Source organism: Lipotes vexillifer, unplaced genomic scaffold (assembly GCF_000442215.2).
Source record: "Lipotes vexillifer unplaced genomic scaffold, Lipotes_vexillifer_v1.1 scaffold504, whole genome shotgun sequence".
NCBI lineage: Eukaryota > Metazoa > Chordata > Mammalia > Artiodactyla > Lipotidae > Lipotes > Lipotes vexillifer.
This window is the reverse complement of record NW_006785225.1, coordinates 3997358-4013541: the sequence shown is the minus strand read 5'-3', so window position 1 is coordinate 4013541 and position 16184 is coordinate 3997358.

Sequence of the window (16184 nt, the reverse complement as noted above, 5' to 3'; positions counted from 1 at the left end):
GACTATAGCCTGGGAGACAGCCTCTCAGATAACTTTGAGGAACTGCTCTGGAGAAGCATGGTTTTCAGAAGTTTTATGTCTTGTCAGAACAAAGCACATCAAACAAGTCAGGGATACGTTCCTTCAAGGTTTAAAAACAAACAAACAAACAAAACAAAACAAAAAACAGATCAACGTGTACACAACTGGCCTTGGCACCTGGGAAGGGAGTCTTATCATCAAAAGAGTACCAGCATTGACATCCCAAGAAGGGATGCATTTAATCTTTGTTTTTAACATGGACATTCTATACTTCTGGTCACACACCCTTTTCTTTAATAATTAAAGCAGATGTATAGTGTATGTTTGATAGGCCACAAACAGGCTGTTTTAGTTAGTAAAAAAATTCATGTTAAATCATGTATAAGCCACAATGACTTCCCCATACTTCAACATTGGAAAATTTCTTTCATCACAAGGGAGATTCAAGGGGTCACTAAACGATAAATCTCTGTTTTAAAACAAGACTTTAATGAGCACCCTCCCAGAGTGGGCCTTATCTGCTCTTCAGCATCCCTCTCCAACAAAAGGGCTTCTTACTAGCTCTCAAGGCCTTCCAGTGCGTTTGGGCGGGGGATGGAAAGGAATGGACCTGGAAGAGCCAAAATCATCATCGCAGTCTTTCCAAAGGAAGCAGCTTCTTCTTGTCAACTTCAGGGCATCTGAACTTGCAACTCAAAGAGTAAAGCTGGCCCAGGATGTGTGGTAAGTATGTCAGTAGCGTTAACGCTTAGAATACTTCTAGGGTGAGATAACATGCAAAAGGTTCCCAATTCATTAAAAGCAACTAAATTCTGACAGCAAATCCACAGACAGAAGATTAAGGGCAGCCAAAGCAGACCTCATTGTCAGCTTCTCCTTAAAGGACTTTCTTAATTCAATTATCTAAATACTCATAGGGGCAATTAATTGTCTCCCACCCAAAAACCACCCTTGCAATTACAAATGCAACTACAAACTATTTCTCTATGGCCAACCTTTTTTATGTTGTCACTCCTTTATGCTTCTATCTATACAGTTTCTTCTCCCTACAATATTCATCATATAGAACTCACCTCCTATAATATGGTACAACTCCTGCACCATTTCTTTAGGTAATCCCTCTCCCAAGGTTTCTTAACAGCTCCACTATTGCAGCTTATCATTATTATTACAGTAAGACATTGGGGTTGTTTTTTCTGTTTGCTTCCACTACCAGACTGTAAACCTCTTAAGGAAGTACTCAGACTTTTTATCCATGTGTCACCAGTTTCAAGCACCATGCCTGGTACGTCCTAAGGGCCAAACTGAAAAGAAACAATCAACTGAGATATCCCCTCTGCAAAAGTTGTCTCACAGATTTATAAACTCCAAACCCCAAGGGGGAAGGGTAGGGATATTTGGGGGTTCTCAATCATTCTGTTTACATGACAGATAACAGCCACATTTGCAAACACCACCTCTGGGGAATACCTATTTGGGTAAAAATGCAAGGGTATAAATTACTAGAGTAATCTCTAGTCACCACACTCGTTAAGAACATACTGATAATATCACTTGGCTCACTGCAGGCCTAGCTCAGGTAAATTTCAGATTTTTTACAATTTTAGACATTTTAATTATAGAGCTACCCACCTAGAAACCATATCAGAATGGCCAGCCATTGCTTATTTAATATATCCAGTCCTGCCTACAGTGAAAAATTGAATCCAATTATTATTTTTTTAAAGTAAGCCATTCCGAAATCTTGGCAGTTTTTCCATGATTATTTTATTGTTATACTATTTCTTGAACCCTTGACAAATAATCTCACCACACCAGTGCTCTGATCTACTTTAGAAACCTATTGATATCACCCAACCCATTCATTTTGTAAATGAAGGAACTGAGGTCCAATAAGGTTGGGTGACTTAACAAGACTGGCCACATAATAAAAAAAAGTGAGTTTTATCTTATTATCTCATACTTGGTCCTGAGATGTGGCTTACAAGGCCCATCCCTTGCTCTTGGCTTAATTTACCTCTCAAGGCCAAGTCTTCTCTTCCTTGTATAAATAGCGACTGGGAACAAAGCATGAGGGTATATTTTGCATAAATGAAAATAAATAAATGTAATTTTAATGATAGGAAATGAATTTAAAAGAAATGTGATTTCAATTGTTTTTATGTTCCAGCATGAAAGAACCTTGACATGTGAAGTTTATTTGTAAGCTTTATTTTGCTGTGTGTAAGTAAGGAAAGAGAATATAGCCGAATTCTATGTTTCACTTTATTTTAGTCCACCACTGCATGGGTGCTTCACTGGATGAAAATAAGTGCCTGATAAGTTATTTATTAATAGTGGATGAGTTCTGTGTGCTGAGCTCCAGCTGGCACAGCTTACCCTACCCCTGACTGAGCACTGGAAAAAGGATAAGCTGATAATGCTGTGAGAGAATACTACTCTTATTCCTAGACAGTTACAGATAGTAGAGCATTGGTGCCAACCATATTTATGGGACAGGTTTCTTTGCAAGACTGGTGAAATTAAAATAGACAAAAATGAGCTTCAGATGCCCAGCCTCCCTCACATCTCATATAGATACAGATATATAAATATAGATAGATAACTGAAGAAAATTTTTCTGAACAGATGGCATCAGCTAAGCATTGTGTTGCCATGAAAATATTCACCTGATCAAATGATGCCCCAGACCTCAGGGAAAGAAACAGTTACTATAGTAAGGGGCACCCCCAACCTAGACAGGGTCCTTTCTGGAAGAAGTGCTCAACACTTTCTAATGCTGTGCATCATCCTTCTCCCAACAAACGTTTTGAATCAGGTAGATCTCCCCATGGTGGAAACTTTAACAAGTTACCCAGCAACTCTGCGCATTCTGTTTCTCAACTGAAGCAAAGGAATCAATGCATGCCTTATAATGTTGCTATAATAATTAAATGAGGTGGTAGCCACTTTTAGCTTAGTGGCTGCTGTAAACTCAGTATTGAAGAAATGGTAATAGTAGCCTGCCATATAAATGAGAATTTGTAACAATAACGTAAAAATGTATTTAAAAATGCCTGAATTCTTACATTATTGAATACTTACCAAAGCATGTATAGATATGCATTTAGAATAATACAGAACTTGGGGCCATTCACTGTGATTTCTATGAATTGGAACCACTGGCATCATCTGGGGGCTTATTAAAAATGTGAAATCACAGAACCCACCCCATGCTTACTGAATCAAAATTTTCCTTTTGAATAATATCGTCAGTTGTTTCACATGTATGTTAAAGTTTGAGAAGCGTTGAGATATGGTATAAAATTACGTATTTTTGTTGTTGTTATTGAGTATCGGCTACATGCCAGGTACTGCATTTAGTTCCCTTATGTTGATTAGCTCATGTATTCTTCACAAAAAAATGTTATAAACAGAGTTATCTCACATTTCAAAGATAAGGAAACTGGCTGGAAGAGAGTTCAGAGAACACAGTTTGATAATGTCTGAGGCAATTTTCAGAGCAAGACTTTTCTTTTTCAAAGATCTTACTTTTTTTTTTCCCCATTATTTAGCACTACATGCTTGTTTCACTAGAGGCCCTAGCAGGAAATAGAACTCTCAAATTGTAATTTGAAGAGGGTTTATTAAAGGTACTGTTTACAAGTTGTGGCCAAGATGTAAAACACCATAAAAAGATAATAACAGTGAGATCTTACCTCAGTTGGTCTGAAATAAATTAGAGTAGGTAGAGGTTAACACAATTTAAGGGTAGAGATGGCTGTGCTGAAAGGAACTAAGAAATTTGGTCAAAGAATCTACCAAGCTGAGGCAAATTTCTCATGAAAAAAAAAAACCTGGTGAAATAAGTTATTCCACCTCACTTTCCTTATTCCCTCTGATATTGGCTTCCATTGGCCAAACTCAACAGGAAGCCAGAGGGCACGGGAAGCCACTGATGTAATCCATCCCTACCACACCTGGCACAGAAAAGTGTGGAAATAGGAGCTATGTGGACCATGCCCCAAATCCATGCATGTTATTTGATATGTGTATTTTTAAATAGAATGAAACATGTACCATAAGCTGTATAACAAAAGGCAAGTTAGAAAATCATAAACAGTATGACAACAGAGACATAAAGAAATATATACAATGACTGGAAAAATATCTAAGATTTAACATTTGTGTTGTCCACATGGGTGGATAGTTACATCATGATTTTTAACATTTTAAAATATGTCCAAAGGGAGTTCCCTGGAGGCGCAGTGGTTAAGAATCTGCCAGCCAGTGCAGGGAACACGGGTCCAGGAAGATCCCACATGCCACGAAGCAACTGAGCACGTGCGCCACAACTACTGAGCCTGCACTCTAGAGCCCATGAGCCACAACTACTGAACCCGCGTGCCTAGAGCCCATGCTCCGCAATAAGAGAAGCCACCACAATGAGAAGCCCGAGCACCACAACGAAGAGTAGCCCCGCTCGCCGCAACTAGTGAAAGCTGCACACAGCAAGACTCAATGCAGGCTAAATAAATAAATAAATTTATTAAATAAATACATATAATATGTCCGTGTAATATACTTTGTTTTAGCATATTTATTATATTTTGTGTATCCAAGTTAATGCACGAATAAAGGTGAAAACTCAAATAGTAACAGGGGATTCATAATAAAAAATAGGGTAGACCTCCCCCAGTCTCACTTCCATAAGGTGGTGAGGTTCAACTCATTTAGATGTCTTATAATATTTTATTCCATCTATCTAAATTAGATATAATAAACTAACTTTTCTTGATTTATAAAATTTATACATTTTTTTGTTCTTCTTATATCTCTTTCCCATTGCTCCATCATCATTCAGCTAATACTTTTATATCACAATTGTCATTTAAAATCTGTAGTGTGCATGGTAATGTAAATTTTACTTAGAACTGAGCCAAGTATTACATAGACATTTTTAAACATTATGTTCTTCTTAGAATTAATATTTTAACTTGTGTAAGGATTAACTTGTCCAAGACTGATCTCCTGCATTTGGCCTTCCAGTAAAGAACTTTGCCTCTTGCTAAACTCCAGAACTTAGACACAATCAAGTACTTATAACAGTGACAAGGTTGTATCCCAACATTCCAACACTCCAGGGGAGGGGATAGTGCCCTTCTAACCATTTACAGTGAGATCATGCCATATCTCACCACATCACAGAGCTGTAAACTCAAACTCATTCCACAGATTGCTTAGCTGTCAAGATAAGGCTAGAGATGAGGTACTGCCACATTATATTTCTACTACATTGAGCCCCTGATGATGGTAGGTGAGGAGCTAATGATTCCCAAATCAGATATATTGAACTTCCCACAGCACAAAGCTCTGGGTCTTTCTCCGAAAGTCCAGTATCCAATTCTGCTTGGTCTCTGTGTCCTGACCTTGAAAGTAGTGAGCAACAGAAGCCCACATACCAGTTATCATTGTCTCCATGTGATTCCCTCTCTAAGAAGCCTATGTATGTGTGCTTCTTTATCATTTGCCCTTGTTCAGTTGACACTGAGCAATATTTCCCCCACAATGTTGTAACCTATAGCATACTTTGTCATAAGCATTCCCCTAAGACATTCTTCCTAGAGCCTTTTGTGTTTATGCTGCAGTTTGTACTGGTGCTTCTCTCCAAGATCTACAATGAAAACTTGAGGTTGCAGAATCATGGGATATCCATTTGCTATCCTCTTGATACGGAGTTCTGTTTCCTGTATTCCGTGCATTCATTTAAATTTATTACATAATTTCATTTAAGGACATTTCTAATACTTCCATAAATGGATATACATATATATCCATTTATATAAACAATTTTTAGCCCTTCCATGTTCTCCTCTCTCACTTCATTGATAATTGGGCTGGATACAGAAATCTAGGATGCAAGTGATTTTTTTTTCTTATGAATTTTGAAGGCATTGCTGCAATATATTTTATTATCCAGTACTACTTGAAAAGTCCAATACTATGTACACTTACATTATTTTGGTCATGACCTTTTAGCCTATTTAGAAGCCATCAAGGATTGTCTCTTTATCCTTGGTATTCTGAAACTTCGCAGTTGTATGCTAGGTGTGCGTGTGTGTATGTCTACGTATGTGTGTAATAGTTTTGTTTTTCTTTAGGCTCCTGTTGATCCTTAAATGTCCTTTCCTTCCCTTTAATTTTACTTTCTCTGTCTGAAACTTGTTAAATTAAATGTTGAGCCTTCTGATTAATCTTTTTCATTTGCCTCTTCTACTTTCCATATCTTTATGATTTTGGCTTACTCTTTATAAATTCTTTCAGTATTATCTTTCAAACTTTCTAGTGATTAAGGAGTAAGTTTATATACATATATATTAACTTATATATGAAACATTCATTTTTAAAGTTTTTTAGTTTTTAGTTGCTCTTTGCATTCTATCAGTTTCTTATTTGTTTGTATAATCCTCCAACAACTCTCTTGTTGGAGGATTTCCTCAAATATCAGGTGATTCTTGTCTATTCATTCAACGAAGCACTAAACTTCATGCAAGTGGGGGAATATTGATGACCAGGGGTCCTCAGTTTACTGTCTATAGGTGCCTGCCATTGTCTTGTGGATATATATATATATATATTTAAATATATATATAAAAGATATAGATACCTATATATAGATGTATTATATATAAATATATATTTTTTTATATATTTATGTTATATAAATTTATATATTTTATATTATATAAAAATATATATTTTATATATATGGATATAGAGATAGATATAGATACATCTATATCTATCTCTATATCCATATATAGAGATAGATATATTTTATATATATATATAAATATAGATAAAATATATAAATATAGATAAAATATAAATATAGATATAGATATAGATATATACGATATAGATATCTATATCTATATATAATATAGATATAGATATTTTTATTTATTTATTTATTTATTTATTTATTTATTTATTTATTTATTTTTTCTGTATGCGGGCCTCTCACTGCTGTGGCCTCTCCCGTTGCGGAGCACAGACTCCGGACGCGCAGGCTCAGCGGCCACGGCTCACGGGCCCAGCCGCTCCGCGGCATGTGGGATCTTCCCAGACCGGGGCACGAACCCGTGTCCCCTGCATCGGCAGGCGGACTCTCAACCACTGCGCCACCAGGGAAGCCCCCGATATAGATATAGATATTTTTAATTGGGGTCATTCAGTTTCTCTGCAGAAGAATCCTCTAATTTCCTGCTTTGGTATGCATAAGCCATGCTTCCTGAACTTTGTGATTAGGGTGGATAATGATGAACATGGCCCATTGTACAGTACATAGACCATACTTCTTTCACTTTTATTTAACTGTTCCACCCCCTCCCCATCTCAGCTTAACATTTCAACTAGTTTGGCTGAGTTCAGGTCTTTTGATTAAATATTTTACATGGCAGGCTTCTTATCTTTGGTGAAGAGGAAGTCAGTGGGAAAGGAAGAAGTAATTTAATCTCCCGGAGTGTGGGATGAAGGGGAAACCTGAGAAATGCCAATCACTTTGTAAAAAACAAAAAATGTATAAAGAATTCCCCTGTGTTCACACCCTCTTCAATTCACCTCCAAATTCTGAGCACCTCAGGGGTTCTGCAGGGCAAACTGCCCAATTTCTTACTAGTCTTCCTCCTTAGAAGCCACTTATGTTTTACCTTCCGTCCTAGTGTGACATTTCCAACTCCTCCATCTATATTCTACCTGCTGAATTTGTTGAAAAAATTCGTCTGCTCTTTTCTTCTCACCTGTCTCATTGTCATTGGGTAAATGGTGATTTTATGCACATTTTTCCATTAGTGTAGTGAGGTTTTAGAGGGAGAGAAAATTACACTGCATGTGGCCAATCCCTTGCGTTATGCTTATAATGAGATATTACACAAAATGTATAAGTGATGGAAGAAACAATACATTGATCTCAGCCTAAAATGATTAAATTTGACAGGAAAATGTTAAAACATGTAATATGAATAAGGTGCATAGAAGCTTCATGGATGTTCCCTCACACACATAAAAAACATAAAAACACACAAAATATAGTTGTAAAAATATAATGGCTAACACAGAAAAACTTCCCCCAATCAGGAAAACATCCAGGAAAATGAAATCTGCTTTTCTACCCCTAAATCATCATGTTCGGTACTGAAAGGAGGGCAGAAAACTGATACAGAAAAGTGAATGCAACACTTTGGAAAAATAATATGATAAAATGAATAAAGAACAATTTGTGTACTATTTGTTTTAGTAATCCCGATTCTGGCAATCCTATGGAGTGGTAGGAAGCAACAAATATTGTAATAATAATAAAAAATAAATTGTATATAATGAGTGAAGGAAGGAGGGAACATAGAAAGAAAAGGAAAACAAAAGAAAGAAAAAATTGGATACAACCTAATAACTAAGACATTTTACTACACTGACATAATATGTTACTTGCATATAAAAAACTACATGAAGTTGTTCAAAATAATGATCTCACATAGAAGAAAAATATTATCTACTAGCGTTAATTTTAAAAAGTTAGACACCAAATTATATTATGCATGCAATATGACCAAAACTATGTCATAATTAGCACTGAAAGAGCCTAGAAAGAAATACATTTAAATGTATGCAATGGCTGGTTTTGAGTACTTAAATGAGTGATTCTTATTTTTCTGCTCTTGTATTTTTCAAATATTGTCTGAACAATAATATTACTTCTACATTAAAATAGCAAAATAAAATTTTAAAAATCGAGTTTGGAAGAAAACAACCCAATGGTGTGCTTAAGGGAAAGAACGCCTCTACACCTACCTTTTCAAGCCACTGTTCTCAGGCAAACTCTGAACACTAGCTCCTGCCCAGGCAAGAAGTCCTCTCACTATTGACTCTCTCCACTCCTCACTGCTTTTGTAGTTGAGAACTTTACCTTAGACTTAGTCTGACTTGATTTAAAGCCTGGATTGTACTCGTATACCAATATTTCTTTGGTTTAGATAATTCTTTGTGGTAGGAGAAAGGATGATGTCCTGTGCATTTTAAGAAGTTTAGCAGCATCCCTAGTCTCTACCCACTAGATGCCAGTAGTATATCTTCCTATAACAACCAAGAATGTCTCTAGACATTGCAAAATGTCCCTTGAGGGGTAAACCAGCCACCTTTTGCAAACAATTGCCTTGCTTGTTGTGTGACTCTGGGCAAGTTATTAACTCTTTTATTTCCTTTTATAAAATCAGTCTACTAATATATTAGTTTTAGAATTGTTGTTATTAAATGTGCTCAATATAGCTTGGCATATTATCTAGTAAGTGTTCAAGAATTCTTACCTGTGATGAGAAAAACAATAATTAGTGTTATTGTTGTTTAGTCACTAGTATTTTTTTTTTTTTTTTTTTTTTTTTTTTTGCGGTACGCGGGCCTCTCACTGTTGTGGCCTCTCCCATCGCGGAGCACAGGCTCCGGACGCGCAGGCCTAGGGGCCATGGCTCACAGGCCCAGCCGCTCCGCAGCATGTGGGATCTTCCCGGATCGGGGCACGAACCCATGTCCCCTGCATCGGCAGGCGGACTCTCAACCACTGCGCCACCAGGGAAGCCCAGTCACTAGTATTTTTATGGGTTCAATTGTGTCCTGCATAAATTTATATAGCCAAGTCCTAACACCCAGTAACATGGAATGTGACCTTAGTGGGGGCTCTGGTCTTTACAGAGGTAATCAAGTTAAAATGAAATTATTAGGGTAGGTCCTAATTCAATATGATTGGTGTCCTTATAAAAGAGGGAAATTTGGGGACATACAGGCATGTAGGTGAAATACTTCGTGACGATAAAGGCAGCTACTGGGGCAATGCTTCTACAAGCCCGAGAACATCAAAGATTGCCAGAAAACCTCCAGTAGCTAGGTGAGAAGAACGAAAAAATTCACAGCCCTCAACAGGAAGCAAACTGTGAATACCTTGATTTTGGACTTCTAATGTCCAAAACTTTGAGACCATAAATTTCTCTTGTATAAGCCACCCAGTTTGTGGTACTTTGTTATGGCAACCCTAGCAAATGAATACTATTATTTTATTGTTGTTGTCGTTATAATTACTATTTCTCTATTAATCCCCCTATATTCCATAGCAGCTGACTCCATGCAGATGTTAGCAGGGTGTTAGAGACTCTTTTTGCTTGGCAGTAAAAGATAGAAGAAAAAAAAAAAACTTCTTGAATTTCATTATGGTTTTTCAACAGCCATCATCAGGATTTATTTTGGAAAGTAAAAAATGCTGCAGCATCCTGATTCAAGTTATACATGACAAAAAGTTAAAACATTTTATTTTCATTTCCTCAGAGTTACTCAGTTTTATAAAGAGTCACAGAGACTTGAATGGTCACTTTGTAAAATTTTTGGCTGTAATGTAATTGTAGATCATGGTTAAAATCTCTAAGGAAAACCACTTTATGGGATACTGGAGTGAAAACTGGGCAAACTGCATTCTAGTCCTGGTTCGGCTCTTTGCTCTAGGACCTACCACAGGTCAGTTTAATTTTAGGGACATCAATTTTCTCAACTATATATAATGTGAGGTAGTTGGACAAAATGATCTATAGATTTCTTTGAAGTACTGATGTTTTATTTATTTATTTATTTTTTTGCGGGCCTCTCACTGTTGTGGCCTCTCCCATTGCGGAGCACAGGCTCCGGACGCGCAGGCTTAGTGGCCACGGCTCACGGGCCCAGCCGCTCCACGGCATGTGGGATCTTCCCAGACCGGGGCACGAACCCGCGTCCCCTGCATCGGCAGGCGGACTCTCAACCACTGCGCCACCTGGGAAGCCCTGATGTTTTATATTTTTATACAGAGAAAGAGTGAGCAGAAAAGAGACAAAAGCCAATGATAACATTTTGGTCCTCTCTCCAGCTTGTACTTCATATATCATATGTATTAACATGTACTTCACGTATAATATTTGTCTATTTTGATTGTGTTTCTTGAAAGAAAGGAAACATGTCTTTCTCTCTCTCTCACACACACACACATACACACACACACACACACACACTAAGGAACTGTGTAATCATCCTTACCCACTTATCATAGAGCAAATGAGTAAAGTCTTCTCAGGAGAAAAACATTAATATTGTTCTTTCACAGAAAATGTCTGTCATCTTTCCAAGGGTTCTGGCACAATACAAGACTATCTTCATAAACTGAGAAGCCTACACGATTGAAATCCAACATTTTAACCTAATATGTTGATTATTTCATTTACCTGATCTGAACATATTACTGATCTGGACATACTGCAGTGGAAAAAAAGGGTGTCAGGGGAGAAAGAAAATTTTAAAAAGAAAGAAAAGGGAAAAGGCATAACTCAACACTGACCTGAGAAACCTATCGGCATCTCTTGCTACCTGATTCTCCACCCTCAAGATATACATACCTGCAAAGACACACAGAGGAAGAAAAGCAAAACACATCCATCAAATACATACAGTCTTTTATTTGTTAACATCTTCATTGGAGTATAATTGCTGTACAATGGTGTGTTAGTTTCTGCTTTATAACAAAGTGAATCAGTTACACATATACATACGTCCCCATATCTCCTGCCTCTTGCATCTCCCTCCCTCCCACCCTCCCTATCCCACCCTTCTAGGTGGACACAAAGAACCGAGCTGACCTCCTTGTGCTATGCGGCTGCTTCCCACTAGCTATCTATTTTACGTTTGGTAGTGTATATATGTCCATGCCACTCTCTCACTTTTTCCCAGCTTACCCTTCCCCCTCTCCATATCCTCAGTCTTAACACAGTTGGTCATTTCTCAACTTTGGAGCGCTACCGCCTGCCATAGATTTCTGCCTCACCCGTCTCCCTCTGCTTTTAGATATCCCACCCATTTGGATTTTCTCTTCTTTCAGTGCCCTTCTTTAGATAGGACAACCTGGTTTCCCAGTGCTAACCAAGCACTCACTTGGTGGAAACTTGAAAACTACATTAATTTTGAGACTGGTAGGGGGATTAAGAATATATCACTTAGGGTTTCCTTGGTGGCGCAGTGGTTGAGAGTCCGCCTGCTGATGCAGGGGACACAGGTTCGTGCCCTGGTCCGGGAAGATCCCACATGGTGTGGCTGGGCCCGTGAGCCATGGCCGCTGAGCCTGCGTGTCCGGAGCCTGTGCTCTGCAATGGGAGAGGCCACAACAGTGAGAGGCCCGCATACCGCAAAAAAAAAAAAAAAATAAAAAGAATATATCACTTAGGGTTTCCTTGGTGGCGCAGTGGTTGAGAGTCCGCCTGCTGATGCAGGGGACACAGGTTCGTGCCCTGGTCCGGGAAGATCCCTCATGGTGTGGCTGGGCCGGGGAGCCATGGCCGCTGAGCCTGCGTGTCCGGAGCCTGTGCTCTGCAATGGGAGAGGCCACAACAGTGAGAGGCCCGCATACCGCAAAAAAAAAAAAATAAAAAGAATATATCACTTAGGGTTTCCTTGGTGGCGCAGTGGTTGAGAGTCCGCCTGCTGATGCAGGGGACACAGGTTCGTGCCCTGGTCCGGGAAGATCCCTCATGGTGTGGCTGGGCCGGGGAGCCATGGCCGCTGAGCCTGCGTGTCCGGAGCCTGTGCTCTGCAATGGGAGAGGCCACAACAGTGAGAGGCCCGCATACCGCAAAAAAAAAAAAATAAAAAGAATATATCACTTAGGGTTTCCTTGGTGGCGCAGTGGTTGAGAGTCCGCCTGCTGATGCAGGGGACACAGGTTCGTGCCCTGGTCCGGGAAGATCCCTCATGGTGTGGCTGGGCCGGGGAGCCATGGCCGCTGAGCCTGCGTGTCCGGAGCCTGTGCTCTGCAATGGGAGAGGCCACAACAGTGAGAGGCCCGCATACCGCAAAAAAAAAAAAATAAAAAGAATATATCACTTAGGGTTTCCTTGGTGGCGCAGTGGTTGAGAGTCCGCCTGCTGATGCAGGGGACACAGGTTCGTGCCCTGGTCCGGGAAGATCCCTCATGGTGTGGCTGGGCCGGGGAGCCATGGCCGCTGAGCCTGCGTGTCCGGAGCCTGTGCTCTGCAATGGGAGAGGCCACAACAGTGAGAGGCCCGCATACCGCAAAAAAAAAAAAATAAAAAGAATATATCACTTAAATATAAGTGAAAGCAAATCCTGTGTTGTTTGTTTCAACAGCTGTTAGGAGAGAAGGATTTTAAATAAGGAGAATTGAAAGCATAAATTAGAGAAGAAAATACTATTTCAGATGTTCCTTATATTTCTAACTTAAATACATTTCAAAGCATCTTCACATATGGATGACATGAAGCTTTGATATCAGATGACTCTCATGAAACTTAGCAATCTGGGCTTGTTCATCTGTCTTGGGTTCATTCTTACAAGTCGTACTGAAACATTCCAACTACATCGTATCAGAATAAGCCTGGATAACTGCAGTTGCTGAGGGCACCCAGTTGGGCAGAGTGATCAACCAACACCTTTCTCCTCTTTCTTGCATTAAACAAGATGTCCTTTATGTAAGTAGAAGTTGAGACATTGTTTAAAGGATGAAATTTGCACCTTTGTCATAAGAGCAAATGGAAACAGTACATGGCAATTTTTATTTAATATTAGTAAAGTTGTGACTTGTAAAAGTGTGCTGTTTAGCTATAGAACACAACGGAGTACTCAATTCAGTGATGCTGAACATCCAGAATACATTACCATTCTTTATGGTGTCAATTCCCTTCCCTAGTAAAAGTCTAAAGGACAATACAAGTGAAATCATATTCACTTTGTTCCCAATTGATTAGTTTTATCACTCAAAAGGTGAATTACCTGGCAAGATAAAATAAGTTTTCATTTGAATGCATGAGTTTAACCATGTAATCCCAGTTCTGAGGAATGCAATGCAGATTTCTGTGTTTCTCTCATAACCTTCATTACATAGTCAGATTTTCTTTTCCTAGTTATTACTTATAATGCCCATTATTCTACAAGTGACATTCTGTGTAAATAGCATTGTGCTAGAAGATTGCAATCTGGGGAAGTCATGTGAAAGCACAGAGAACAAGGGGAAGACACCAAGAGGCTGAGAAGCAGATGTATATGATTCTATCTTTCGCTCCTGTATCCAAGTTGCCTGACACATAACAGGTGCTCCCTAAATATTTTCGTAAAACTGACTGATGAATGTATAAGTGAATTGGAGTTGGCATTTTGCATTTTGTTTCTCTTTTCAAAATATTTAAAATATTAGATTCTTTCTCATATCCTCTCTCCCTCTCTCTCTCTCTTCCTCTTGCTCTCTCTCTCTCTCTCTTTGGGGGCTTGAAGCTAACCAATCTTAGGCCTAAAATAGGCCCATCAATAAACGTTGAATGACTGGTCTTCCATGATCCCTAGACTGTATGCCTGATATTCTGTTCTCATCCAGCACATTCTCCTTAGTCAATTTGAATCATGTCAGTGGTTTCAGTTACTATGCCTAAGCAGATAATTTTCAAATAAAAATCTTCAAATCAGATTCTGTCTGACTTCCAAATCTGTGTGTAGCTCTGCCAACTTGCTGTCTACCAATATGACACTGGCTCTACAGACTGAATATTTTCAAAACCCACTTTTTTCATGCTCTCCATCCCTAATACTTTGTTGTATTTCAGGCCCTTGTCATTTGGCATCTTGAACTAGCCATTGTCTCTTGCTTCTAGTCTTTGCATTCTTTAATCCAACTGCTTTGAACTGTTCATTATAATGCAGTTTCTTAATTCACTGTCTTTCTAGCATCCTTCCGGAGTTCACAATGATACATGTTACATTCTGAACCTTTTTCAAGCCTCTACATGTCTCTTCATGCTGTAACCCCGCCTCCCTAACCATTCCGTCTGACAGGGGCTTCCCCCATTCTTTGAAACAGTGGGCACTCCGAAACAGCAGCCAAGAAAGATGCAACTGTGGGGAGAGGAATCTCCCTGCTGATGATGGAAGAGTTTTTAGAATAAATCTTATTGATCCTTGGTAAGTGAACGTTGCAGTTGTGAATTCTCACTCCATGATATTGACGTTTAAAGCCCATTCTAAAAGAAGTTGTGCTTAACCCACTAAGCTCACTCTACTGAAAAAATTGATGAGGCTTCCCCATCCTCTAGTGATGTATTCCCAGAAAGGCTTTCTTCCAGGATGTGAGCTCATTTCGAGTAAATCATGTAGTTACCTATCTCTCAGGAAAGCATATCCATTAGACAATAATCTTTGAGGTAGGGTGATGCCATATTCTTACTTGCCAAAATGAACTGCATGCCAAGATTTCTGCTTTGAAATCCCTTAAGATAATTTTGCTTCATCAGTTCAGCTATTATTAAGAGTTAGAAAGTTTAGTATTGTTAATTACATTTTCTAAAAGCAACCAGTGATATGTTTCAGGATCATAGAATTTCCTGTTTTAGAGAAGCCTCAGAAATTACCTGGTGGCATTGGGGTACTTGAATTACTGCCCAGTCGTTCCTTTGAGAGGTCTCTGTTAGGGTCCTACCACGGACAGGAGGTGCTGTTGCTGCCTCTCACACAGTTGACATGTGACTTTAGGCAAAATGTCCACACAGATTGTGTGGGCACAGCAATCAGCTTCACTGACAAGAATGACCACACCTCCTGTGCAAGCTATCTGGTTGAGATTTAACTAGTATTTACTGAATGCTGATTACATGGCAGGCACGGAGCTGATGCATATCCACATGGTTGCATTTAACTTTCACAATTCTGGAAGTCTTTACTATTGTTCCCATTTTAAAAATGATGAAATTTAAGCACAGATGATTTAAGTATTTTTGCTTAAAATCACTAAGATGAAGTAGCAGAGAAAGGATTAGAAACTATGTTTCCTGATTCCAACCCTAATGTTATTCCCTATGCTCTCACCTCTCACTCATTCTGTGTTTACTTGATAGGGTTTAACACGTCATGATCAGATGGCGCCTGGTAATTTCTGTTCATTACCTCTATTTTCCAAACTTCTTATTTTCTAATTTTATAAATACCTCAAATATATATAAATATTTTTTCTGGAAATCTCATATTATAAAAATTATTTTCCCATTACTAAAACAGTGTTCAGCAAGTTACTACCTGCTTTTTTGTAAATAAAGCTTTATTGGAACACAGCCACTCCCATCTGT